Source organism: Astatotilapia calliptera, chromosome 19 (genome assembly GCF_900246225.1).
Source record: "Astatotilapia calliptera chromosome 19, fAstCal1.2, whole genome shotgun sequence".
Taxonomy (NCBI): domain Eukaryota; kingdom Metazoa; phylum Chordata; class Actinopteri; order Cichliformes; family Cichlidae; genus Astatotilapia; species Astatotilapia calliptera.
The window spans coordinates 12982761-13008880 of record NC_039320.1 but is presented as its reverse complement, the minus strand read 5'-3'; the positions used below and the strand labels follow the sequence as shown (position 1 = coordinate 13008880).

The window sequence follows — 26120 nt, the reverse complement described above, 5'->3', positions numbered from 1 at the left end:
AAGAGCTGACTCCATGCTGATGCTGAAGCTAAATATAGAGCCAGCCCTATTTATTCATTCATGTCTCTCTGGGGTGTTTTCTGGTATTTTTGTGCTTCAGCAACTTGTTTTTTGCCATGAGCAGCTGGATTTACAGCGCTCTGCAAACAGAAGGCAGCTTGTTATCAACAAACATCACTGTTTGATCAAAGGGAGGCAAGGCAATGCAGTCATATTTCACTGACTGACAGCATTCTGAATTTTTAATGGAATACTTTATGGGTGTTTTCAATAAGTTAATCACATGCGACACAGCCCAACCTTTGTATGTACAGTCATTTACAGGCTACTTTACTATTAACATCTCTTCTTATGTCAGTGAACTTTGTTTAATGTAATGAAATTTTCAGTTCTGCCTGTAAATCAGCTCACTGAAGGCTTGACCAAACACGAAAGGGGTGGACAATTTGGAACCAACCCATATGCAATTCTTTTTTTTTTTTATCGCCTCTCAGCGTTCTCAATTATTTATTATTAATTTAGCAGTTTTATAATATAAATAGGATTAAACAACGTATAGAAGACTGTTTTCCATGGGGTCACTGGGTAAATCCAAGAGTATTAAAAGGATTTTATGGTACAGAAAGATGTGTTTATTTATATGGCTCCATGTCCATGTGATTGATTTAATCATTAGGGCTTTAAATACTGCATGTCAAATGCTTAGTCAGAGTGGATTTATCCCTCTAGCAGAGGGTGGATTATTTTAATATTCCCAAGTTGCTAGACTAATTTAGATCTCATTTAGTAGTCATATTCTTTCTCCTCTTTTTTCTCTGTGTGAAGTGTAACTTTTCTGAATAAGGTGGAATGATTTTGCTAAACTTAAAAAAATGCCTGAAGCTTGGCAACACCAGCATAAAGAGTTTATATAAAATGACCATTGGAAAAAAAATAGAAAGCCATCAGAAGAAAACTCTGCAGAAGCTCATCAAATGAGTTTTCTACACATAGGTACTGGTAATTTCTTTGACCATACTATACAAACAGCAGTGTAGACAATGTAGAGTTTCTCTTTGTGATGTATTTTTTTTATGTACAGATAGCACTAGGATAATAGGATGATTCTCCAGCAGCTTTCTTCTAAGATTTATTTGAAATAAACTAGAATACTGTATCAATCACACAGCATTTTAATATGCATTTCAGGTTTAGACTTGAGTATTCTAAGACCCTAGGAAGTATTTATTTATTTATTTATTTTACTCGATTTCATCAAGTACATTTATAGAAGCATCTGACCTTGATTCCTGCAAGATTCCATCTAGGACAAAGCAATATATAAAAGAAGAGCCGAGTATGTTCTTCCCCATCGCTTGCTGCATTGCGAATCCTGTCCAAATGGGGCTTAAGAAGGTATTAAAGAAGTGACTCCTTGATTAAACTGCTCGAAACTTCCATTAATGAAATGTCACCAAGAGACATTGCAAAGAAATAAGGAGATCACTCCCCCCAAAAAATAATTAATTAATTAATTAAAAGTTAAAAATTTTAATTACAATTTTTCTCTCTTCCGTTGCAAATTGGAAAAAAAAAACTTTAAAAGTTCTGCTGAACTTTTAAACTACTGAAGAACCCAATCACTGCACAGGCTGTTTCATCAAAATATATTCATGGTACTTACATTTAATTTACTTACTATGTGGAATTTTCAGAATTACATACATGGCATTATTGGATCATAATTAATTTTTTGATGTAGATATCTCTTTAATGTTGTAGATGCTATTGATTTTAACTATGTACACATTGTTCAATAGCATGATCTATAATATTGCAAGTAATCTGCAAAATAAATAACTCAGACTTTAACAGAAATAACATGTAGGACAAAGTACAATAACTGAATTCAAAATATTTGGAAACACCTAAAGTACAAGTACATTAAATCTGAGTTCCTGAGTAAATGTGCTCAGTTACATTCCCAGTCCTATATGTGGTCTTATGAAATTGTATTGGGAATTGAAAAGTTCATAATACTCTAGTCTAATGGCTTTGGTGACAAAAACAATTTACTGTCACATAATATAAACAAGCAAACAGAAAAGTCTGGCCTCCGTATTTTCTCTAGACTGCGGAAATGCTTAAAGAAATTGTAATTATTGGTAAAAGTGAAATCATTAAGTGATGTTGATGTCATATCAACATCAGCAATGTCAATTCCTGAGTTTAGTACAAGTTTCACTGCTGTATACCCCAGAAACTTTGACAGATAAAACAAATTTGTCGTTTCCTCCTTTAATCTCCTGAGCCTGTAAGGATGCAATGAAAAATGTTGATAAGACAACTTGAAAACACAAAACATATTGTCTGGTGGGCAAAAATGAGGAGAAAAAAATAAAAATGTTTGTGTTGCACAAATATTCTTTATAGAAATATCCTTTATTCTCCCTTATTGGGGAAATTCAAGTGTTCCAGCAGCAAAGTCAAAGGTAGATGTGCAGATTCAGACAAAAGTAAAGAACAGAAAAATAAAATAGTGACTGTACAGTAAGTGAGGACAATTTTCAACATAAGAATTTTTTTTAAATGTACACAATGTGCTGTATATTTGTACTTAAACAAAACAACAGGCTTTTTACAGAAAATGGAAAAACTGTGCCAATGACAGCAGGGATGTAAACAACTATTTCTGTTTGTTGGGAGCGCTGGTGGTTATAAAGTCTAACAGCTGATGGGAGGAAGGATCTGGAATAACGCTCATTTGTGCACGATGCAGCTGTCTGTCACTGAAGGAGCTCTCCAGTTCTGCAACAGCTTCAGACAGCTTCAGACATTGTCCAAGAGTGATGTTGTTTTTGCCAGAGTTCTTCTGTCTCCTACCACCTGCACTGCACTGGGTCGAGGGGCCATCCTAGGACAGAGCTGGCCTGATGAGCTTATCCAACTGCTTCCTCTTAGCTTTAGATAAGCTGCTGTTCAAATAGACAACGCTATAGAAGATGCCTGAATCCGCCACAGAGTCAAAAAACATCTCAGTTTCCTCAGCAGGTAGAGTCTGCTTTGACCCTTCCTGTAAAGAGCATCAGTGTTGTGACTCCAGTCCAGTTTTTTGTTCAGGTGAACACCCAGGTACTTATAAGAGTCCAATATCTCAATGCCAGTTCTCTGGATTTCCACTGGTGTCGGTGTGGTGGATCCACGCCTGTGGAAATCCATCACCGGCTCCTTGGTTTTCTCTGAGTTGATCAGGAGATGGTTCCACTGACACCAGTCCACAAAGTCCCGAATCCACTGTGTGTACTCTGAGTCATTCTCACCTGTAATAAGGCCAACTATGGCAGAGTCATCAGAGAACTTTTGTAGATGGCAGCCTGGGGAGTTGATAGAAAAGTCTGCAGTGTACAGGATGAACAGGAACGGTGCCAGCACAGTTCTCTGCGGGGCCCTGGTACCGCAGACCAGCCTGTCAGAGATGTAGCCCTGTGTTCTCACATACTGTGGGTGGCCAGTGAGGTAGTCCAGTATCCACTGTGACAGGTGATGGTCCTCTCCTGACAGCTCCAGACTATTCGGGATGGTGTTATAAGCACTGGTACAGCAATCAAAGGTGCAGCCATCATAACCAAAAGCCTTATGTACCTGGACTGCTTTTCTATACACAACTGCTCAAATCAAAAGTCTCTGAATGTGTTTCAGTGATAGAGCAGCAAAGACAAATGAACCATCAGTCTGGTCTCCATTATCTGTTTTAACACACACACACACACACACACACACACACACACACACACACACACACACACACACACCTATGTATCTGTAAATAGCTGTTAGACATTCCTAAGTCATAAAGGATTTAGCGCTTGAGTGTTTGACACACATTTAACGCCTACAATAGTGCAAGAATGTGACATACAGAGGTTGCTTATTAGCATAATGCAGGCACACTGACCAGCTCCAGTGTGGCTACAAACCTTTATGATACAAATGTAGGTGAAGCTACAACAGCTGAGGGAATTGTGAAAGCAAAGAAATGGCCTAATGACTTGATGATTTGATCCAAGCAACCATTTATTAAATTTAATCATAATATAACTATCAGAATTAATAGCACTGGAAAATTTGACTTTACACACCGCATTTCAAATGTTTTTGAAATTATAAAGCAGTTTCAGAATTATTGTACTTAAAGATCCTCAACCAAGCATATTTGCAAATGCTTAAAAAATATTCTGCTTTGAATATTAATTTGTATTTGATACGTGTGAAGCATTTCTAATCAGGTAATGGATTAATTTTTTTGTAAAAGTATTGATCCTCACTGAAATGATGCAAAATGAATGGATGATTTTCCTTTTAAAAACTTGTTTAAAGATATTTCATAGATCAATTTTTGTAACAGTTTGTGTCTAAGTCACAATTGTAAAAGACATCCTAGAGAGGAGGCTTCCAAATCTTTGTTTCAGTTACTGTCACTTGATTCATATGGAGAAACTTTTCTTTAATGCACATCATTCTGTACAGTGTAAGCAAAACACACAAGCTTATACAGTTCAAATATGGTTTTTGCTGGGTTCTTTAGAGAATGGTCCCGAACAGAATACTGAAAAAAGTTAAATTGGGAGACAAGCATCTTACTTACTTACCTAAGCTGTTTATGTTAAAAAAAAAACATGTTAGAAAGGTTATAAGTACTGACTTGTATGTGTTTGCATGTCTGATGCTTTCCATGACTCACCACCTCACTCTTCTAGCCAACATTTAACCTAATATGGGAGGAAATTAGAGCTCCCAGAGAAAACCCACCCAGGTCAGAGGGCATAACGTTCTATAACATTCACACCTCCAAACCTTGTAGTTGTGAAGCAACTGTCATACATCTACTTTAAAGCATTAAACCTTATGCCTTGAAGGTAATCAAAAGTAAGATTTAAATTATGCTTACTATATTTTCAGTCATGATTAACAAACACACACACTGATAAGCACAAAACCAGAAATGGCACTCAAATACAAAAGATATCCGAATAGGGAAAGTGTTTTCTGCCGATGAAGTGTTAAATGAGACATTTTTGGTTTTTTCACTAGACTGTCTGTGATTAACTCTGACAAGAAGATAAATGTAGTGTATGGCCGTCACAATGAAAGTACCCTGGGGCTTTGGAAACTACAAGTTAGTGCCGTGACTACAAAACTACTTGCACTTAACTAACCCATTACTCAACTCAAATTTAATCCATAAATTTGACAGGACTTAACCTTAATTATTCCCTGTTTTTATTAATGGACAACAAATGGCCTTTCAGTTAATAAGCTTTTGCTGTTAATAAAAATGCCTTGACGTTAATTAAAAATCTGTCTCGATGACAAATGTATGCATTTGTCATCTGTGTGAAAGGCATTCAAACAGCCTAGTTTATTTTAAACAAGCTCTGTTTTAAAAGCGGTTGTCAAGTGATGCTTTTAGGGTACAAGCTATCAGACATATAATTCACTGAGTACATTTCAATACCTTAGGCATGTTCTGTAAACCGTAAAATGCAAGAGTCAAAACAACACCATAGTGCCGTTTTCACCGAGTGGTTGTTTGCCAAAAAGAAAAAGAAACAAAAGAGACTGCATGCCACGAGCAGAGGTTAGAAAGAGAGATCCCATGTATTCATACTGTATGGGCTGACCTTTGAAAATGCCAGCCTTTGTCGTCAAGGAATGACCCTCTGGCAAAGGAGAGCAGTTTCACTGCTGCAGTGCCTACATGCATAATGTGTCCATCAGCTCGGACCCGTGTTCTTTTACTGAGAACTTGGTGTGAAGGAAATGTTTAAAATGAATGAGTCAGTTGGTGTTTTTGTATGCAAATGAATAGCAGTTAGTGTAAACAGGGTAGATAATGCACAGGACAGGAGATGAAATGAGCTTGTTTTGGGAGTTCATTTTGGGTCTAATACATTTTAACATTTACAGTACACTGAGTTTAATAGACGCAAGTGCATTTTAACCTGACAGCAAAAATGAAAACAGGAGCTGGAGGTGCAGCGTCTTTATAAAAGCCTCCTCTCAATACTCTTCCTAAACACATTTTACAACAAGAAAGAATTTTGGATTTTAAAACATGTCATTGCTTTTTGCATACATCTTGTGTACAGCACTGGAGGGCCAGTTTACACAGGCGATTACTATATGCAGCTTTATCATAGCTCTTCCATGCAAATGAGACCACAATCTCATTTCTGCATCAGCCTGTTGGGATGTTAAACTGTGTGCAATGCACTGTATTACACTTTCCTTCCCACCATTTCACACCATGTACACAGACTGTGTAAAAGAAATGGAATTTAAAGCCTTTTGTGTTTGAGTCTTTCTTAAAAAAACAAAACAAGATATCACAAGTTAAAAACTGAATGCACCTAATGCTCTGAATTAGCTTTCATGTGTTGGATTCTAATTGAACCATATGCTTTTTAATGTTGCATTCAACATTAAGCTTGTAACTGAGACCATAAATGAGGAATGTGATTACTATGCAACAAACCAAGTGAGCTGCAAGATCACCATCACTGTCATAGAGTTCTGTTCAACAGGCTTAATGTATTTGCTGCACATATTATGTGCAGTATATGGTATTAACATATAATAAACATATAGGGATAGGATATAGTAGTTACATTTGTAAAGCTTGGGTAAAAATATTGGTATTATGAGATCAGAGCAGACAGGCCTACTTTACATTAAAGTTACTCCATCCTGCTGTTATTTGAAAATCCATGTTTGATTATTCCTCTGCCAAGGGGGAGGAATTGAGAGGGAAAAAAAAAAAAGTACAAAGCTGCATTCCCTGAGATCTGCTAGCGTGGTGGGTTATGGGCAAAAATGAGCCTCTATAAAATCGGGTGCAGCTTTGGATCACTGTCTTCAAAAATTCCAAAATAGGCTATTGGCCTTTGCAGAAGATGTGCTCTCCACATAGGCTTCTAGTTAATTTTATACTTTTTCTTCACTAATTTGTTGTGACCACTCTCCATCCCCCACACAAGCTGCTTCACAACACAACTCTCCACATATCCTCACTCGGTATTCTCCTGAGAGGTCAAGCAGCAAGACTGGTTTCAACAGTTAAGCATGTATATAATGAATAAATGGTTGCTGGTTGGAGCCAAGGTAGCATTAATTCCTTTCAAGCTGATTTTGCTCAAATACCTGAATTATGAACCAAAAGGCCCTCTGTGGCAAACAACAATTTGTGTGCTGGAAAGCTAAAGATAGCACCAACAGCAGGTCAAGCTAACCTCCCCTGCACTGAGCCTACAGTGTTGTAAAACCACAGTAGGTTCAATGAAGAGGTGGTTCAGAGAGCTTATTTAAATGTAATGTAAGACTGAACGCATGCCCATACAGTATGAAAGAAGTGAGGCAAGTGATGCATATATTAATAATGTATGGCACAGTTGGGGTGCTGGCAATGACAAAATAGCTATTTAAATGGGTGAGACAATGTGCTAGCTTGCATGCTGGGATATGAATGTATGAAGTTGAGAGGTAGCAAAGCATTGCAAAATGTTTGTTTGGTAACTTTTTCTAAAGGTTCACTCATTCTCAACTCTACCATACATCTCTCATGTTTTCATGATTTAGTTGAATGGAAGGATTTGTTTGTTGTTGTTTTTTTCAGGACTGTGTGCCGTAAAGTAAAAATGACTTTCTGTTATGGAAAATAATCTTCAGGCCTACTTTTGAGTCTAGACATATTGTTCGTATAAGAGTTTAAGGTGACTTTAGAGGAGTGTTACGTCTTTGAAGACACAATTTATTAGCATTCATAGGTACAACCCCGCCATCCACCCCTGCCCTTCTCCCAGCGCTTGGATCAAAACGATGCCAACAGCAGGGCAGAGGGACGTGTGTGGCATTCTTTTTGACTTCACATCTATGAGAGACCTCATTTGCAGCTCAGGTGTCATGTGCAAATTCTTTCAAAGAGGTAAAGTCATGGAATACTCAGCTTATCTGCAACGCTTTGATGACAAGCCTCTTTGCAAGAGATTGGGTGTGATTTGAAAGATCAATACATCAGGAATAAGGAGAATGCACGTAGATGTGCATATGCTTGACCTTGTTTTGTAAAAGACAAAACAAGGTCAATAGAAACTTCCAGGACTTCCTCTCTCCTCAAATGTTGGCTTGTACAACAGATTTGTGATGTGGATGCACATCTGTGGTTGACAGTGAAAACTCTTTATTCAAGTAATTTCTTGAATATTATTTAGTATTTCTCATTTCTTATTAAAGTATTATCCATCCATTTTGATCATTTGGCATAAATGACCATGCATAATGACTGATGAAAGTAATTTTGAATCAGATGTTCTCAGGATGAGCTCTTGCCTTTCCTAATGCATCTGATATTTATTTGCTTGCATGCAGCTTGTTTTATACACTCAACAAAAATATAAACGCAACACCTTTGTTACTGCTCCCATTCCCCATGGGATGGTCGTAGAGACCTAAAATTCATTCCAGATACACAATATAACCATCCCTCCCAAACAGTGGTCACAAATCAGTCCAAATGTGTGGTAGTGGGCACATCTGCTATATTGAGATAATCCATCCCACCTCACAGGTGTGCCACATCAGGATGCTGATCTGACATCACGAGTAGTGCACAGGTGTACCTCAGACTGCCCACAACAAAAGGCCACCCTGGAATGTGCAGTTTTGTCTCACAGCAAAATGCCACAGATGCCACAAGCAATGAGGGAGCGTGCAATTGGCATGCTGACAGCAGGAATGTAAACCAGATCTGTCGCCCATGCATTGAATGTTCATTTCTCAACCATAAACCGTCTCCACAGGCGTTTCAGAGAATATGGCAGCACATCCAACCGGCCTCACAACCGCAGACCTCGTGTAACCACACCAGCCCAGGACCTCCACATCCAGCAGGTTCACCTCCAAGATCGTCTGAGACCAGCCACCCAGACAGCTGCTGGAACAATTGGTTTGCACAACCAAACAATTTCTGCACAAACTGTCAGAAACCGTCTCAGGGACGCTCAACTGCATGCCCGTCGTCCTCATCGGGGTCTTGACCTGACTCCAGCTCGTCGCCGTAACAGACTTGTGTGGGCAAATGCTCACATTCGATGGCGTCTGGCACGTTGGAGAGGTGTGCGCTTCACGGATGAATCATGGTTCACATTGTTCAGGGCAGATGGCAGCTGAGAATGTCCCAGTTCTTGCATGGCCAGAATACTCACCGGACATGTCACCCATTGAGCATGTTCGGGATGTGCTTGACCGGCGTATACGACAGCGTGTACCAGTTCCCACGAATATCCAACAACCTCGCACAGCCATTGAAGTGGAGTGGACCAACATTCCACAGGCCACAATTGACAATCTGATAGACTCCATGCGACGGTGTGTTGCACTGCATGAGGCAAATGGTGGTCACACCAGATACTGACCAGTTCTGGGTCCCCAGACCCCCAATAGCGCAAAAAACTGCACATTCCAGGGTGGCCTTTTGTTGTGGGCAGTCTGAGGTACACCTGTGCACTACTCATGATGTCAGATCAGCATCCTGATGTGGCACACCTGTGAGGTGGGATGGATTATCTCAATATAGCAGATGTGCCCACTACCACACATTTGGACTGATTTGTGACCACTGTTTGGGAGGGATGGTTATATTGTGTATCTGGAATGAATTTTAGGTCTCTACGTCCATCCCATGGGGAATGGGAGCAGTAACAAAGGTGTTGCGTTTATATTTTTGTTGAGTGTATGAAGGAAGGGACCACCACAGCAGAGGTATTGTACCACTCTAGCAATTTTTAGGTGCTGAGAAATAAAAAGGAAAAGTAAGGAAAAGAATATTATTTTTTCAGTGTGCCATGTTTCACTCTCTTACATCAACCATAATCCAGAGTGACAGCTGTTGATGACCTACGCCACATGTATGCCAACAGCAGCGCCTCAATTATACAGCATGAAATTGTAACTGTCTGAATTCCAGTTGAACTTTTACAACTCCATGCCTGTTTGCACTTGAACAATGTTAAGCCCACCACGAGCCAGTGTGGGCACTTGGGCTGCCGTAGGTGGGTTTACGCAGAGATGGAGAACACTGCTTGCAGGCTCTGGAATCTCATTAAGTATATTGTTTTGCCAGAATGAAAGCAGAGGTGTACTTGGCAACACCTAACCGCTTCAACCAAGGGAGTCAGGAAATCTCTGTGGCTTAGTAACATCTCTCATTGCAGAAAGAGCTTGTCAATGGGATTTTGGGAGGATATGCTGCTGCCTGTCACCGTGACAGAGGCAGAACTCACTTGACACAACAACATAACACTTTGCCTCTAAAGGAAAAGTTTGTTTTCTCTTTTTTTCACTGATTGTAGTTTTTATTAGGAATTGCAGCTTAACATTCCCATGAATTTGTTGTTTCCTAATGAACAATGCGGTCGTGGTCGTTGATTAGTTAACTTGAAAGGTTAATTTATGTTTTGCATGGCAAATATTGTCTCAAACATTAATTTCCAGCTAGTAGGAAAACAGTGAGAAATTGACGTTTACCTGTGCTTAAGTGTATAAACTTCTTAATTGCTACAAGATACACGTTACAGCAATTATTGTTGTGTGTGTTCTTGTGTTCTTAGTTGTATTGAATTCAGCAAACATTTCCACTGTGAGGCAGATTCCAGTCACTGGAATAAACAATGATTGCATAAAGGTGGAAATGATTACTTAGGCCTTTCTTACTTTGGACAAATCAAGATTGTATCCAGATTGATTTTAGAAAGGCCTATACACTAAAAAGCAACATGAAATCACATTTTGCACATTTGATCCAAACCACGTTTGGTGGTTAGGTGGTTTGAAATGTGATTACAATTGGATTTGTTCAGATGTGTCTCACTGTGGACACTTGAGATGCACAAATCGCATTTAAAATGAGCTTTTGCACCACTCACTCATAACAGTGGTGTCAAATCTACAATGACAGATGTGCTGAGAAAATCCATGCAGCTATGCACCAAACATTATGGAGAACATATTGATGGGTTTGTGTACAGGTTTGGTGATGTTTGGAAATACAAATCTCACCTGATTACTCTCAGTCTGTGTCTACAATCTGGAAAGAAACCCCAACATTTTCTGAAAGAGTTTCAGTATTCTTAAGTCAACATTCAGACACTGTGCATGGAGAAAGATTCCAAAATTGCAATGCCTATCAATGAGTTTTCTTAAAAAGCATATTGGCTTAACATGAGTTATCATTAAATAGATCATAGTTTATGACTGAATGGAACACAGATGATCTGAATTTATAGAGACCCAGATTATTTGGGATGGAGGCAGAAATTGGCTCACCGTTAGAGTGAGTGGGGACATGTATCATCCCTACAGCACTGAAAAAGTGATCATTTGAAAAACTTGATGCGAAAATGTGTCAGAAACAGTGTCCACAGTCTAGATGGACCATGACATAGAGGTGAAGAAATGTAATCAGTTGCGCTCTGTTTATCTGTGCCAAGGATGAGGACCCCACTTCAGTGTCCCCATTCTGAGCAGCAGGTGACGTCTTAGATCTTGAAATCCAACTTTATTTCCTCTTTTCCCATATTGACAGTGTTTGTAGATATATTAAAGTATCTTTATTCATTTGAATTAAGCCAAAACAATTAATTTACTATTGGTACATGTGTAATAGTTTTACATTGCAGCACAATGAGCCATTAGCTTGAGTGACACTGACAAAGTCATTAGAAGTACTTTCTCCTGCTAAGAATGATCAGAAAACTGCAGACTGTGTACTCTGCAGATTGTCTAGGGTATCCATTTCTGGTTTCTAATAAAAATACTTTGACTTCTGTTCATTTGGAGAAACATAAAAAAAAAATGTGAACAGACTAAAAAGTATCAACATGGCTACACTGAGTTGAGAATATATTTGTTTTCCATAATTTTATGTGAGCAAACCATTTAAAGAAGCTTCACATCTCTGGAGCTACTGGCAGCTTTTAATGGAGATACTGTAAAGAATGGCTATTTTCAGAGATCAAGCCATCTGCTTTTTTGTTATGCTCGACTACTGCGACACAGTGCTTATTATCCAGTATCGAAGTGACACTATTTAATTTGGTGTGTCTTGTCCGCTGCCATAAGATTGCGGCTCCTTCTGGTTCATCCAGTGAGATTTGGCAAAGACGGGTGCTTGAGAGATGCAGATCTTTAGAGGAGCCTTGTTTTTGCAGAGACGCATTATTCTACAAGAACAGTAGAAATTGTAATGGGACTTCAAAATTGCTTTTTGTTTGTGCACCTCACCTGATGCAGCCTGAAGCCAGAACACACAGTTTTTGCCTAAATAAACACTCTGAAACCAGCTTGTGTCTACCTTTCTCTCCCTCACTTTCGGTGCTTTTATCTGCTCTCATTAGGATGAGAAGCTGCAGTGGGCTCTGGGAGGACATGTGCTATGACATGGTCACAGAATTTTAATGAGGAGATTTATTAAGAGCTGTATTATTCCACCATTCACATTTCCTCTCTTTATGAAGCTAAGAGATTTGGTCAGGGAGGCCTCTTCCGAAACATCTTGGACCTGAGTCAGCCTCTGTTTGACCTTTTTAGATACATCTTTATATGTTTCCCCTTAACTGTGAAGACTGAAAAAAATCCACTTTGAGTGATGTAATCATCAAATCGGAAAGCAAAAGGTGTTTTTTTTTTTTTCTTTTTTTCTGCCCCTCCTACACTCTAAAGTGCACTTTCAATATAACCGTGTGCTTTTGGCACCAGATACCAAAACTGTTGCTTAATTCAGCATTTTTATTATTTTACTGTTGTTGTTTTTAGTATGACCAGATGAACATAACTTCCTATTTCTAACAGTGGGGTTTTTGTTGTGCACCTTCTGTTTTAGGTCACCTAACAGACTCAACAGATGTGATTGAGAACCACATAGAAGAGTGGTTGTATGAATAAAGATGAATCAATATGAGTTTGGATACCTGACCTGACCACACAACAGATGCTTTTACTGTGAGTACAAATATAATACACAAGAAAGTATAGTCATTCAAGCTATAGTGGTAGAGTCTAACTTGTTAGTTTACTTAAGTTCTGTACTTAAAGTAGGAAGAGAATATTTCCCCACCACAACCACACGTTGCCAACAAAAATTTACTTTTGAACCCTGCCAACTCTCAGAGCTCTGCATCAAATTAATCCTTCTTTGAGGTTCACTTTTGCTTTGCATTCAGTTTCTATTAATCTCCCTCGTAGCCTCTTCCAACATGTTTATTTTTTTATTTTTTTGTATAGGCAGAATTTCTTCAGTTATTCATATTTTCCACCATTTCTTTGAAAATACTTAAAAACAGAATGTTAACTGAGCTTTGATTTTCCCAGGAGGTGCAAATTGATGATAGAGTTTCTGGGGTGCTTCAGTGTTTTAATTTCAACAAAAAATGGAGTTGTAAAAGTTCAACTGGAAAAGAAAGAAACAAAAAAAAACCCTTTCATTTTGTGCATCATTTTGTCATGTTAAACACTTTGACACTCCAATGTGCCAAAGCAATAATAATATCAAGACCCCTTTAGCTCATGTTACAGAAATGACTATGTGAGCAACTCCTAACAGTTTCACAGTTACATTGTATATGTGTCCATGCACAAATACAGGCTTAAAGCACCAGACTTGCTTGTGGTTCTCTAAGGATGGAATTTATGTAGAGGCTAAATTGGCACTAAATACCACATGATGACCTTCAATGACCTGTCAATTCAATTGTATTTATATCACACCAAGTCATAATAACAACCACCTCAAGCTGCTTTATATTGTAAGGTAAAGACCCTAGAATAATACAGAGAAAATGCCAACAATCACACGATCCCAGGACAAAAGGCATACTGTGGAAGAGAGCCAGACATGAATATTAGCTAATGATTACATGCAAAGCTTCCATTGCAAACTAGTTCATGTATTTATTAATTCTAGGTTGGACTATTGTAATTCATTATTATTAAGCTGTGTTATAAGCTCCTCGAAAAGCCTTCAGTTGATCCAGAACACTGCAGGGACTAGAAAGAGCAAGTATATTTCTCCCATATTAGCTTCACTTCATTGTCTCCATGTTTAATTGAGATTCCAATTTAAATCTTTCCTCACGTACAAGGTCCTAAAGAATCAGGCCCCACATCTTATCTTAAAACATCTTATCCTCACAGTATCTTAACAGACCACTTTGCTCTTAGACTGCAGTCTTACTTATGGTTGCTAAGGTATGCTTCTTCCTGCTCCTTTTTGAACATGAACGTTATTTGGAGTTGTGGTTGCTCGTTTTCCTTTTGTTTTGCTTTGTTCATTTGTCTCTTTTAATTCTATTTTGTTGTACTTTTTCAACATGTTCAAAATGAAGATTCAATCAATCAATCAATAAGGTATCTAAACATAGAATGGGAGATAGAGCCCCTCTACTATGGAACCAGCTCCCAGTTTCACTCCTCGTGTGTTTAAGCACTACTGTATTTAATCATTAGTAATTATTAAACTCTGTCTGTCTATGCCACGGTCTGTATTTTGCCCCGTCTCTCTGTTCTCTTCTCTTTTCCCTCACTCAACCAATTAGGGCAGCTTGCTGCCCCTCTCTTTGCCTGCTTTTACCGATGGTTTTCTTCTTGTTAAAAGGGAATTGCGTGATTGTCTGGGTTTCTTTCTAATATTGTAAGGTCTTTAGCTTACAATATAAAGTGCCTTGAGGGAATTGTTGTTGTTAATTTGACCTATATCATTAAAGTGAATTTAACTGAACTCATAAAAGTAAAACCATATCTGCTGAAATCCATATTTGTTCATCTTTTCTGTCAAGCACAGATTCACACATTCTTCTTTCTGGCTGTTGAAGCAATTTGAATAATTTTCTTTGACAGTAAACATTCACTTTTTTTTTTTTTTTTTTTTTTTTTTTTAGCTCATCAGCTAGCTCATCAATGACAGCTGTAATTCTTGGCTGTTTGACATGATGTCTCCTAGTTTCTTTTTTTTTCATTGCCAAAGATGTTTGGAGACTCTTTGAATTTCTTCTCACTCATTATGGATGGATGTATTTCCACCATGGCAGCACGGTTGTACACTAGCTGTCTGTTTGTCATAAAATAATCTATAGCGTCTTATAATTTGGAGAATTAAGGGGACAAATAACAATAATAACAAATTTTCCAAATAAGGTATTTACCCCTTTTTTCACTACAAAAGCATTCTATTTGCTAGACCTTTACACTATACTGTAGGTGACAAGAAACCTTTGGTGCTGGGGGGTTGGTTTTCAGGGCAGTAAGTGTTGACCAATTCACATCCATAGTAGGTCTTGGACTGGTTGCACTGATTTATTTTTAAGGTTTGTGGTGTTGATTAGATTTACTGACTGAATTTGTACCTTTATACTAGCTTTAGTGGCTACAGGTTGGAAATCAGCCATATAGCTCACGTACCATCTGCTTATATCTTGTTGATCTCAGTTGGCTAAATCCACAAAGAGCAGTGAATATTGTAGTAGCTGGAGCTCACAAAACAAATTATCAGGTGACTTGCTTCCCCACGCTGCACTGCTAGGGTGCAGGGGTCATGTAGTACTAAATCTCTTACTCCAATATTTAGACGTTTGTAAAGGAAAACAGTGTATTCGCAGTACAGGGCACTCCACCACATGCTCAATGAATCAGGAAGCAGCACATATCCTGCATAAAGTAAGAAAACCACAGTTTCAAAACAAGCTTGACGAGGGAGAGGCAGTAAACACTAACCTACTGCAGTAACATACAGTGTTTGTTCAATTTCTCCTGATTTGTCAGAGTAACCTGGTTACTTCTGCATATGTAAAGGGTAGATTTGCTAGGTGGCTTTTGTGCTTTTGTTTCTGGTGTAGCTGTAACACATTGTGTCTCAAATGTGTGTGATGTATTTTTCAGATAGATGAACGAGGTCCCGGGTTCCATTTCTCTTCTCATAACTGAAAATGACAGGAGGACACAGGTTAGATATTTAATCTGCTGCCCCATTCGGTTTTGCGGGAAGAATTTGCCAACTCTTGAAGGCAGAACCATTAGGAAGGTTATGATGGTGAAAAAATAAATATTACTGAGACAAAAAGAAAGACAAGAAATAGACCAATGGATGGGGATATGCTTTTGTTGCTGTTTTGTTTAATGCAGCTAAAGTGTGCTTACTGAACACTTTAAAAAGTAATACCTTTTTGACTGAATATTCAGGTATTAATCCAATCACCAATATATGATGTGATGGAAGGGGAATGTTGTGTGTGTGTGTGTGGGTGTGAAATGGTTTTTGGGGGCTTTTTTAGTTTTATCAGAATGGTGGGGATCCCATAGCAAACAGCTGGTCTGCAGATTGCAGCTCCTTGTTGATGAATAAGTTCAGAGGAGAGTGGCCAGATTAAGTGGGGTAGAAAGGATACCATGACCCAAATAACCACAATTGTGACGAGTGCACAGAAAGCACCTTAGCCTTTGCCGGACCCTTCTTTCATTCACAACATCCACCATGATAATCAAACATATCATAAATCAAAAGTAATTTTAGACAGGTTTCAGTTCAGTGGATGTCAGGGACCTCACCAGTTGGCAGGTCTGAATTTGAATGTGGTAAAATGTTAGCTTGGCAGCATGAATGTGAAGAACTTTTTAAATAAGCATGAATAGTTAGCATCACATAATCTTAAAGGGAGGTTTCCAAAACATCAGAGTCCACGACTCCAAGGAATGAAAGCTATTTTCAGAGCAAAGGCAGGCCTGACCTAGTATGGGATGACTGCTTATATTGAAGCGATTGTTGGTATAATTCTCTCTCTCTGGTGCTCAGTGTATATTTTGTGAGGGTTTTTTTTTATAATCCATAGCATTTCAGTAAATCTTCTTTTCATTTCTCATGATGTTTAAGATCAATAGGTTATCATGTCTTTTTAGACCTCAGAGATAGAAATCATATAAATCCCCCTGCTGAGTCCATGCGGAGCTCTTCCCGGGTCAGCCCTGTGTGGATGTTGAACTGCTATCAGGCATCTGTCAGGGATTGACCATGTGCAGATTGTGCTTGCTAACTTAAAAACACAGAGCATATGTGTGCAGCTCTATTTTCCGATAAGTCAGTCACCCAATATCTTTCTTAGAGATTATTTCCTATGATGTTGAAAAGGCTGAGCAATATGTCAAAAGGTATGAGACTATACAGGAGCTTCAAGAGTCAGAAATGTAACTGGCAGTAATAACAGAAATAAACAGCTTTTTTTTTTTTTTTTTTTGCCTGTCCCGTTTGGCTCTTTTGCCATCAGAATTGTTGTCTAAAGGCAAAGAAAGATGCCCAACGGATTTACTTTACCAAATTGATCATCCCAGCCTTGCCGTAATGGTCCATTTGATTCACCTTTTATTGTTTATTTTATTTTCACTTACTGAATGCGGGACAGACTTGACTGGGGGAAAGAAGGGGAGAAAGAAAGAGGGAAAGATAAACAGCTGAGAAGAGGGACGGGGGAGAAGGGCAAAAGACAAAAACCAACAGAATGAGCAGAAAAAAAAAATGCATATATCAATCACCTGGATCACCTGCTGAGAAAGAAAAAAGAAAACAAGCAGAAGAGAACAAAAGTAATAGAATAAACAACATCACAATGATATATGGGAATATGACAGTAAATACTAAATATTAAACATTATTGTGCAGCACATAAGATCAACAGAACACAGTGTGCTTTGAGGTAGGAGCCAAAAAGGGTGTAGTTTGTGTGTGTGATCACCCGTGTGTACACCTGTGAGCATGGACGCGCTTGTTTTTTGTTTTTTTTTTAAAGGTTCCTTCATGTAATGAATGAAAATAAACACAGCTTTAATGTAACTTCAATATAAAAAAAAATTTAATATCTTCAGATGTTAAAAGGTTGTGCTGGGCAGCCAGAAATGAAAAGGAAAAAAAAACCCACTGTATAATAGATAAGAACTATCCTCCATTTTATAGAATGAAAAATGAACAAACATACAGCTGACTCGGTTTTCTGTGAAATGTAATAAAAGTAAAGCAAGCATAAATACACTATTTAAATGAACTAGCCTAAAAAGATTAGCTGTCATACATTAAAGCGTTTCCATACCAAGGCTTCAAATACTGACATCCTATCAAATACTGCTTGCTTTGCACAAATAAGTCCAAAGGATTCCTTTATCTAGTCAATTGAAGCCTTGATGTGCTAGCTACAGATAAGGGTCTTCTGTCAGTGAGTAACAAAGGCCAAAGGTAGCCAAACATATGAACAGTTTTGGAACAGAAGTTCACAGTATAGAGAATTATACTGCATAGTGTTCACTCCTACCAGTAGGAGAAAACTGAACCTTTTCATTCCCTTAAGAAAAATGTCAAATTTTCTTTTCTCCAAAATGTGACATTTACCCAGTCTTCTAAAAACCATCCTGTCACAAGCCCTCAGCCAGCATTTGTACTGCTTACATTGCAATGATGTGATGATATGAATCACTTCTACAGGAAAAACACTCAGCAAAGCCCCCAAGCATTCTGATTTACAAAGTTGGATTAGAGTCTTAAGCTATCTCCCCAAACTCTTCCTCTCCATTCTTGTTCTATCATTTTCTCTTTCTGGGAGAAAATTGGCATCATTTACTGCTGTCACCGCGGAGCTCATTGTCCCCCATTATCCCAGGGACAAAGCTACCGTGACATTGAATTAATCCGTGCTTGTTTCAATTTAGCTTTCGGGGGGAGAAAACAGATAAAGAGTTCAGGTAAGGAGGCACCATACCCCAGGCATAACAGAAGAACTGAGCTGATTTCTATAAGACCGTCATGGACATGTTTGTTTTTCTGTAAGTTGTTTTTTTTTTTGCTTGGTTGTTTGTTTTTTTGACTTCAAATTGCTTCATACTTACTGTACAGTATAGAGTAACAAGACAGATCAACTAAAACTAATCTTTTAGACAATAAAAGGAAAAAAGGTGTTGTGGCGCATCAGTTGGCCTCACCACAAAAGGTGAAGCACAAAACAGTGCTACTGAAGTTAGGCAGAAGCTTTAGGAAAAACTGGCAGTCCTATTTATACTGTTCTGCTCTTCCACTGAAATGTAAACCATCATCAGTAAAGCTCACTGTCTTAGATAAAGCTCTTTCCAGGAGTCTAATTATAGCAAGTCCAATAAGCTGAATTGTGAACCTAGAGAAAGCTTACCTAATTATATCCACAGTATTTACCTAAGAGACCAGAATTAGTGTTGAGAGAGTCAGAAAGTTGATCCAAATAGGTCTGCCAAGTAAATGGCTTTACTTGGCAGACCTATATTTCTCTTCTCATTCCAAAATGTGGCATGTGTTGTTTTATTTTTAGGTTTAGCTTTTGGACAGTCTGTGGTTGCTGACTGGGCTTCGTTTCAGTTCAGCTCAGTTAATATAGGTCAGATCAGTAAGGTACGTTTTATATTTTATATTGAAGTCCAACAATCCTCTATGAACAAGCATTTGGCAACAGTGGGGATGAAGAACTCCCTTTTAGTGGAATGAAACCTCCCCCATAGCTAGACTCAAGGAGGCAACTATCTGCTGCAGCTGGCCAGAGTGAATGGACAGGAAAGACAGAAAAGAAGAGCTGTTTATTTGAGATACTAGTTCTGGAGCTAGCCATATGGAGACACATGGAGAAATATTCATTCACTTAAGACAGCATATTGTCCTCCAGTGACATACCTTCTGTAATTTCTTCAGAGAAATGGGAAACAGAGTAAGCTAGCCTTATTGAAAACCTAAAAATACCCTTCCCAATATCTATATATCTATATATAGCCTATATCAAAATATAAAAGTGAAATTTAAAACAATAAAATAAACCATCATTTTAAGACTTCATCATGTATTATGACTAGAATTTAGAATTATTAAGAATAACTGTTTATAAGGGTGCTTTGTTTTAAGTTTCAAAATAAGTTATTTTTAGCACCCTTAGAGTAGTAAACTGTACTGTAATATTTTCCTGAAAAAAAAATTTGCTTAATGTACCGTTTATTGTGACTCCAGCTGAATATTGTAAATGCCTTTGAGGCAAATCAATATTACCAGGAAGTTTCTATACACTTATAGTATAATACAGCATTGTCCTGAGGTACATTAGTCCTGAGTCACACTCTCTTGCTTGAGACTACCCCATAACTCATCTGAGCAAAATCAAGACAAGCATCACATCCCGCTATTTATCATAAATTCAATGTAAAGGATTTAAACTGTAGAGTGATATTGCAGAAAATCCAGGAGACTGGAGACTCTGGAGAAGCACAGAGACTAGTGCGATCGTGGCTCAAGAGTTGGGAGTTCGCCTTGTAATCGGAAGGTTGCCGGTTCGAGCCCCGGCTTGGACAGTCTCAGTCGTTATGTCCTTGGGCAAGACACTTCACCCGTTGCCTACTGGTGGTGGTCAGAGGGCCCGGTGGCGCCAGTGTGCGGCAGCCTCGCCTCTGTCAGTGCGCTCCAGGGTGGCTGTGGCTACAATGTAGCTTGCCATCATGGGTGTGTGAATGGGTGGATGACTGGATATGTAAAGCGCTTTGGGGTCCTTAGGGACTAGTAAAGCGCTATATAAATACAGGCCATTTACCATTTAGTGGCATCATTGAGCAGTAACTTCAGATGATTAATTTAGACGTGGTTTAATAGTTATATGTTGTGTGGTGTGGTTTCTGGTGTTTATGTGGCTGAGGGCAATGTTAGCAACTGGTTAGGTCAAGCTAGTGGTCATTCTCAGGGTAGTTGTTAACATTTTGGTAACTGTCCAGTACAAAGGATAGCTGAACTGTGTTATTCTAGAAAACTAAAAAACAAAGCAAAGGAACTAAATCTTTGGTACGTAGATGAGGACATGCAGATTGAACCTGTTAAAAATAATTTTATAACATAATTATACTTCTATAACATATCATTACACTTCAGTTTTTGAAATGTTTCACTATAGATCACGCTGCTTTGTAATTTTTACAGTAAAAACATTGCTGTCGTAGAATATTACAGGCGTACTACAAAATTAATTTCAAGCTGGCAAATCTAATAGCCAATAGTTTGAATTCCTCTGAGAAACAGAGTTTGCAACATTGCTATTAAGAATGTTACCTCGAATAGTGATTCTCAAATACTGAGTGCTGGTCTGCAAATGTGTTATCGGATGGGAGCTAACACCTCTCCACCCCCACCATCCCCGGTCCATTATCTTTAATCATAACATGAGCTTAGGCAGACAACCGAGTGTGGTACAGTAGACTGTGGATGCATTTATGTGTTAAATATAGTGTTTGACACACAGTGCACTCATAGACACCAGCAAATTTAATTTAACAGAGCAATGTTTCAATCTAACAGATATCTGTCCAGCATTGTCATCTTGTCAGCTTCACTTTGAAAATGAATTTTGTTGTCTATCCCAGGAGTTTGTCTTGATGTATCCTGCTCTTTATTTTCTTTATTTGGTCCAGCATTCAAATATTCTTTTGGAAAGATATATATTTGTCTGATATTTTATGTGTTTTTCATCTTTTGACATTTCCACAGAGGCCTGTTCAGTCCTCTACACAGCAGTATTAGACAGCTTTGGTCTGTTTGGCCCAGCCTGAGAATACACTGGCTCTCAATCAAACAAATCACCACCACCTGAGTGATGGATGTTCTGTTTATTGTTTGTGCTCTTCTTTGAATTTTTATTTGAAAATTCCTGACAATGATTTTTGTTGAGTTCACATTTTAAGGAGCTACTTATGAAGTTTGTGTGAACCTTTTGTCTGGCCTTTGGCTTTACTTCAATTTTTGGTACAGCACCTGTGCAAGGTGCTTTTACAATGAGCATAATATGACCCATATATTAGGTTCATTGTGTCAGCCCCCCTTTTGACTCTGAAGATGTCGCCAGGAACAAAGGGAAAGCTGCAGGCATGGTGTTATATGGTACTGTGCAAAAATCCAGAGTCACCACTCATTTCTTCATAATTTTCTTCAGGAAAATTGGTAATAGGAGCAGAGTTTGTTTGAATATGTGCAAATATACATTGACTGTTTGATCCTTTGAATTTCCCCTTTCTGTATTATGCTTGAATGGCTCACAGGACACACTGGTGAGCGGCTTAACAAAATAAACGAACAAGCAAAAAAGGAAAATAGTCAGGTATTGAAAATGAGTGAGGAAGCAGCCATTGTCCAAAGAAATCTTTGAAAAACCTTCAGAAAGCCTGGAGAACTATTGCTCGAAACTAACTGTTAATAAATTAAAAGAAAGTCTCCTTGGAAGTAAAATATGACGAAATGAGAAGCTCGTGAGCCACAAATACTATATAGGTTTGTTGCAGACTGTTTCCCACTTTGATCCTACATTGTACATAATCATCAAATAATATCACAACATTTTGCTTTAAAACAGTAAACCTGGTGTTTTAAGATAAAATATACCTTCCCCTACCTAAAACTACTAAAGTTATTAAACCAAAATGAAGGGCAAAATATTTATTTCTGTATGACCTAAAGTCCATGCTATATGTTTTCTTTTAGTAGGTCATTCAGGTTGGCTCAGGCTATAATGTCTGCTTAAGACGCTTTGAATACTTTGAATGACTAAATCTTCTCAGAAACCCTGTATTAAGTATGGGAACAGAGCCATGTGACCCTACTATAGTTCATCAAGTAACCCTGTAGGTTATGCCTACCTCACAAAGCTTCTAGTAACACCTGTATCCCATGTAAGCTTATGTGACCTTCTTTGTGACATTTTCTAATCTGAGGGTCAATTATTAAGCAGATATTCAACATGTAAGAGCAGTATTTTTACCAATCACACATTAGATCAGAAACTGATGGTTAGTTATCATGCTTGTAATTTCTTAACCCATTGACAATACTCAGAGTTATAGTTCTATAATAAAAGACACCTCATATTACAGGAACTATAACCTAAAACAAAATTCTTTTTTATTAATATACATCTTGTTTCTAATCTGGCTAATGTAGAACTTTTATAGAACATGAAAAGAAATAAATCATAAATCCTTTTTCAGCAAAAACCTTTTTTTCGCAACATTTTTGTCGATAAATGGCAGTCATTCATACCCGTGTGCTGTAGCAGGTAACAGTGAAGTATCAAAGTGCCTCTTTTAATTTGAATTTAACTTAAAATTACTTTAAAGTGCTCTAAGGTCACAATGTCTATGTAAAATCAACCTTGAAAATTTGCAGCCAGGAGAAGAAATGGCAAATTTGCTGAACCTGGGAATGGCCTTCCTATTCTGTCCCATCCCAGCAGGAAATCAAAAAGACGATAGCAAGTTAATATCAACTTGCGATCTATTGATTGCACTTGTCAGCTTTTACAATCTGGCCTATTCTGTTGGTCTCAGAGTTTCCTGGTAGCTGAGGTGAGCCCGTCCTCTACCTGACAAACTGCTACTCCTTCAGCTGTCCAGTTCTCACCACTACCCGACTCATCACCCCTCTTAAAGCTGCACACAAGAGCGCTATCACGATTCACTAATCCTGCTCATTAAGTCAGGCCCCTGGGCTCTCATTACTGTACATCTATTCCCACATGCCTTGTATCAGACTTCTAGCTTTCATCTTTGGCAGCATGTGCAGATGACATGAATTTGCCATGTGCAATATAGTATGTGTGTCAGGATTTTGATGTCTCTGTCAGCTGCAGGACCAGATAACATGGGAAAAGGCAGCTACTCTCACTTCATTTTGGTGGTGAAGGGAAAATTGCTTGGATTGCACTCATGCTGCTTGTTACAGACTCTCTGTGAGCTTCTATCAACGTTACTTTTTATACTATAAAGCTGGCCTTTAGCACACACTGTATTCGCCTACGTTGGAGCTAAAGTGTTTTCTTTTGGACTCTGATATTCCTCTTTGAGTTGCAGGGATAGTTATAATGTTATGTGTGTATTTGCTGTTTGATACTGCACATTAAGCCTCCGGGCAGCATCCATCTTGCATTTATTGCTGTTATTCTTTGTGTTTTATCTTATTGCGCTATACCAAATTCACCCTGAAGTTCTGAGAGCACAAAAACAAATATACTTTTCATAGGCTGAAAAATTGAGTTTCCTTGACTTAATGCAATTCTGCCTGCTCTTCAGCTTGTGTAAAGGTTGTGGCAGAGTGGCAAGTGCTCGAGGGATCTATATTAACCTCCCTTTGAAGTTACCCATACAGCCCGTGAGCTCTTTGGATTTCCTTATTAAAAGCCTTTCTGATTCATCTCGGAAACAACTGAGACCAATCGGGAGCACCGTCGTCAGAGTCCAACCTGCATCTGAAAATCCTGGTGATGCATCATGCCCATCCAATCGCATAAAGCCCTTTGACAAACGGTGCTAAAATGCCAGTGACAGGCAGCAGGAGATGGGCTTGAAGAATGAAAATCATCCGCTCTCAGACTGAATCACAAAGTTGAGAAGCTTTGGCTTTCCGTCAAAAAATATGCACAGGCTGATGAGGTGTTCTATTTATAAATGATTGGTAGTAAGGATTTTTTCTAATCCCAGAGGGGGAAGAGAATAGATGTGAAATACTGTACCAGAGGAGTTAAGTGTATGACAAGGTATTACGATGAAAAACCAGGGGTTGTCTAGGTGATAACAGCTAATTATGACTCAGCAGTTTTCTTTATATCCTCCACAGAATGGAGCACAAGTTGTCATTTAAAACTGTGTAACTCTAGCAAATTGTTGGTACATGGGACATTTTGTTACACAATTTACTCTTTTATTTAAATATTATGTGTCTAGATGGGTGGGCTCCAGCACCCATGTGACCCTAATAAGGATAAGCGGATAAATGGATGGAGTCTACATGTGAAATTTTTTGATCTGGTTAAAAAAAGGTAAAGTCAACATAATATTTAATAGCAATAAGTGAGTAAAAATGGTTTCCAGTGTGTTTCACTGCTGCAACTGATTGTTGCATTTGACATATGGCAGGAAAAACAACATAAAAGTCACAAATGATTCCCAACATATGGGTACCAGCAAGAGTGAAAGGGATCATTTACAGAATTGTAGTGAAACCAGCTGTGACATGGGTTGTGGAGAATAACTTAATTGTTTCTCATACTCTCATAAGGAAGTATCTTTAAAGAAACCTTCATTTTCATTCTTTGTCTAATTTATATGTCATCACTCAATGTACGCAATATATTTTTTCACTCTTTCTATATGTTTTGTGGCCTGTTTGCAACAGTTCAGTTGAGCTCAGGCTGTTTTGGCTCCTATCTGTTCAAGGCCCCAATGAACCCATTCGTTCTGATTAGTCAGCTTCCAAAAACTGATTTCTGCTGATTCAAGAGACCATTAAAAATATTGTGCATAAATAGTAGATCCAGACCACCTAGGTGCGTTTCATGTGTCATGAACAAGTATCTCTCTATAGTTAGTTTATCACAGTCTGATTTTGTTTTTCGGTCTAATTATATTTTAGACAGCTTTTGCAATACAAGTAAATGCACCGTTACTACCCCATTAAAAAAATGAAAACTACCAAAGCTGAACCTCAATCTAGACCGCATCAACTGCAAAGTGAGGTATTTATTCATTAAAATAGCTTTCAAAAAGTGGCCCATCTACCACAGTAGGGAATGCATGTTTTCTACAAACAGTCACATAATTTTAAATTCCCATCTGTTGTTATTGCAGTAAAACTGATTTCACAGAACTGATTTGAATCCTGGCAGGTTTGGTTACGCACAAAAACCAGGTTGTTATTAAAAGAAAGGACATACTGTAAGTGGAGTATCTGCACAAGCCTGCACACTGATTTTTAGTTGTTTCAAGTGAAGCTCCTGTGATTGTCAAGAAATCTGTCCAAAGTTGTCCAAACTCATAGATTCTGAATTTTCTATTGCTCTACTCTGGTCCACATTATCACAAAACAACCATCGGAAGAAGTTATAGACAAGCAACAGATCTAAAATTTTCTTTCCATTTTTGTAAAATATACAAAGGGTTGTACTCTTCAAACATGCACATCTAAAGTCTTTGACACTAGAAGTCAGGCTATCAGGAGCCAAACAGACTCCTAAATTGACCAC

General features: G+C 38.3%; 1 protein-coding gene across 9 annotated transcripts in view; it reads left to right on the top strand.

The window, feature by feature from the left end:
• Positions 1-26120, top strand: part of LOC113012449 (leucine-rich repeat and fibronectin type-III domain-containing protein 2) — a 137516-nt gene that overhangs the window by 65881 nt on the left and 45515 nt on the right. For 6 of the 9 annotated variants that reach the window (XM_026152671.1, XM_026152663.1, XM_026152667.1 and 3 more), the window contains one exon: positions 12914-13032. The exons of 1 other annotated variant lie outside the window; for it this stretch is intronic. The gene's annotated coding sequence lies outside the window, so the exon portion shown is untranslated. Of the gene's footprint in view, positions 1-9775; positions 9796-12913; positions 13033-15963; positions 16028-26120 lie in introns of those variants that run through there. 2 more of the 9 variants (XM_026152668.1, XM_026152669.1) reach the window with 2 other exon arrangements.